The 3,651-nt window shown below is 38.5% G+C and overlaps 1 pseudogene; it reads right to left on the bottom strand.

Moving 5' to 3' along the window:
* Positions 1 to 1,175: 1,175 nt before the first annotated feature.
* On the bottom strand, positions 1,176 to 3,649 carry LOC112600763 (annotated as a pseudogene).
* Between the last annotated feature and the right edge of the window lie 2 nt (positions 3,650 to 3,651).

Here is a 3,651-nt window from a genome sequence, read left to right as displayed (position 1 = left end):
TTTAAAAGTTATAATTCACACGAGATGTCAAGATAAATTTAAAAATATTATTATTAAAAATGCTGATCCCGCAGATTGATTTGTTTTTTTTAAATTCTGAGCGGAACGATGAATGTATTAATTTTACAACAGTATGTTATATTTTTTTTCTTGTGGATGTGTACTTATACAATAAGTTACAATTCTATATAATGCTACAATTTTTAAAAATAAGGATGGTTTTGGGTATAAAATTTAATCTAGTTTGTACATTGAGAGAACAAATATAAAAATTCATAGGACTTATTTTTATAATCGGGATAAACAAACAAAACACTAAGGTAAACAAACATTTTTACGAAAATCCAAATTTTGACAAAATCGAAATTTTAATGTAACTCTTGAATTTTTCAATCAATTTTTAAATTATTATTTTTTATTTACGATAAATTTTTCTACTATGTTTGAGCTATTTATTGAGGTTCGTCTCTTCATCCAGGACTCCAAGTTGTGCTAGTTGTGAAATTTTATTTTTTTACACCAAATTTTCACAAAATATTGTAATCATTATGTAATGAAGTGTAACCACATAATCTTATTTTATAACTTACATGGAAGTTCAGAATTTTAAATTTTAGTTCTGGGTATTAGCGTGACGTCACTCCAGCATTACGGTACCCTTAAAAATGATTTAAATGATTCGAAATGTTTACATCATTTTGTAACCAAATCTAATCCAATATTCTATATACCCGGTTTAACTTTGATCAATTAAGAATTGTTTTAAGTGACAAACTTCGTAATACATCTTTATGTGTGTATAATATTACTCATACAATGTATAAAATATAATATTTTTCAATATCAAAAATAATTTATTAATTTTGATAGCTTTTACGTATAAGTTTTTTTTTTTTTTTTAATTTAGGTAATATTGATATTTATTTTATATTATGTTATGTTTACAATATACTTTATAATTTAATTTAATTTCTAAATTTTTGTTGAAAGCATTATCTAAACTAAATTCATAATTTTTTTTTTATTATTATTGTGTTTTCAAATATTCTACTTCATAGTTAACTGCTTGTATGCACTATTTTCGTTATATTTTAAAACAAAATGTTCAATAATAATTTGTTCATGAGATTAATTGATGTAAGTAAATAATGTTTAAATTTTTAAGTACATTGTGATCTAATGTCTCATGATAGAGACTGATTTCATTGATGTTTATTAAATATTTTAATATTATATTAAACATGTTATCATAAACAATAGAACATAATATATGTTTACAATAGTATATATAATATAACGGAATGACATATCCTTGGGAATGATTTTGCCTCCCCGCGTAAGCATTACAACCCACTTTTTCATTATATATTTTTTTTTTCATATTTTTTTTAATTTTCAATTCACATAATAGGTAATTGACAGTAAGAAATCAAAAAATTTCGAAAACCTTTCTACTTAGCTTTAAAAATTAACTTTAATCTTGGCATTTTGGAGTTATAATGTAGTTATCATCCGAGTTCAAAAGCCGTGACGTGTAACACTGCAACGTATAGGCAATAATATTATAATATTATTTATCTCCTTCCGCAGTGCATCGAATAGCGTCGAAAATATGACTACACGCGGTTAAACTGTACGAAACTCGCAATGGACAGTTTCATTATTCTATCTGAGTGGACGCGATGGACGGACTATTGGTCGTTGTGTTCTGAGTTTCGGACGCGGTCGTGTGTTTGCGGAACACGCCCAACTTGTGCAAGGTGTCCTGGTTGCAGTCAAACGCGATGAATATGAAAGCGCCCTGCAGTGAGTTGAGCGCTGTGTTGAGTGTCAAGACGAAGACGTTGTTGGTGATCATGTGTAACACTGCGATCATCCACGTCGGACCCATCATCGGCAACAGGCGCACGTAGCACCTGAGGTTCCTGCGCGTCCGGTTTACGACCATCGCGCTGCTACGGTCGCCATTGCTATCGACGGCCGACTTAAGAATTTTGTCGTAAGTAAAGATCAACCGGACGGTGTCGAAGAACGACAAGCAGCTGACGGCGTTAGCGATTCCGGCCGGTAGCAGGAACAGCACGAACACCGACTTCTGGTTATTGAACCAGCAGTCGTACTGGAACTCGGGTCTCAGCTGGGAGAAAAGCGTGTTGGTATCCCACATTCGTAATGATAAGGTGGCGGTCAGCGCGGTGATAGCGGCGGGCACAAGCCACGCAAACAGCGAATAGACAACGAACCGGCCGTAACGCTGGCCTCCGACCACCCGGAGTTTCTTTGTGGACGCGTGCAGCACGATCCACATGTCAATGGAAATGACGAACATCCATGCGAAAGCGGCCAGGAAACCGAACTGCGTAGCGAGCGCCGAAATCAGGCACGACATATATTTTATGTTGAAGTGCGAGTATGTGCTGTTAAACAGGGTTCCTATGTAGCCGGTTAGCAAAGCCACCGACAGGCTGGCCAGGTTTTTTTCGGGAAGATTCTTGGGCTCGGCATTTGCGCGACACCCGCCCCACACGAACAGCAGGAGATGCGCGACCAGTGCGACGACTGACACCCACACTCCCCAAATGCACGCAATGTTTAGGCTTATTATGAACGCGGATGGAGCCGTCGCGTTGTCCGTCCGTCCTAAATCTTTTTTTTCTTTGAATGTCAAGTATATCAATTTGGCGCCCATTTTCAAGATTGTCCCGTTCTCTCTCGTTGAGTTTGCGTGCACGTACTCCGTCCAGTTCTCGATGATATATTTGTTGTACTCATCTTCGCTGAACGCCACATCATAATAGTATATGCCGAGCTTTTCGTCGTCTTCGTCCTTGATCAAGTTTCTGCATTTTGTTGCTAAAATTTCATATTTCTCTAAATCTTTGCAATTATTGCGCCGATATTTTTTTTTTTTTGACAGCGACAAGTACTCTAACCACACGTCGTGTGTATACAACGGTTTCGTTGGTTCGCACGTCAACTGGTCGGTGGTCAAGCCGTTGCATCGGGCGCAGTCGACGTTCCGGAACACGCGCATATCCTGATCACCGCTCGGTTGGTTCTCGAACACGATGTACGTGTACGACGCGCACGCTTTGGCCTCGGCCGACGTATTGTTGGGACAACCGTCAACGATTTCGGTGGATCCCTCTTTGACGCAGTTTCGCAGTAATGGAAATTTGGTATGGATTTCTTCAATGCGAAATTCACACAGACTATAAAAAAACGTGTATTCTTCGAGGTAGTCGAGTAAGTACCACCGGTCGCCTCAGAGTCTCAGCCGACTATCGTTTAAATCTTGTGTTAAGTCATAAAATCGTTTGTGACACCGAAACAGAATTAGCCTGCGGAAGTCGACTTGCTCACGTTCGCCGTTGCACCAGGCACACCAGATGTTCTTGTACACGTGTCCCGAATAATTACTCGATACGGGATTAGCAGATAGGAAATCATCGGCCCGTCCCTCACACTTATCGCGTATCTTTCGATCTAGGGACGCCTCCTGCGGACACCTATTGATCATCAGCGCTTGCAACATATATTTACCGCCCGTACCGGAACACCCGTACAGGCTGTTCTTGTACACGTTACCGGAGATGGCCACAGTCTGCTCTGACTTGTTGTAGAACTTACTGTTCCGACAACAGTCACCGT

Source organism: Melanaphis sacchari, unplaced genomic scaffold (genome assembly GCF_002803265.2).
Source record: "Melanaphis sacchari strain LSU unplaced genomic scaffold, SCAv2.0 Contig6_pilon_pilon, whole genome shotgun sequence".
NCBI lineage: Eukaryota > Metazoa > Arthropoda > Insecta > Hemiptera > Aphididae > Melanaphis > Melanaphis sacchari.
The sequence above is the reverse complement of the archived record's forward strand: the minus strand, read 5'-3'. Positions and strand labels throughout refer to the sequence as shown.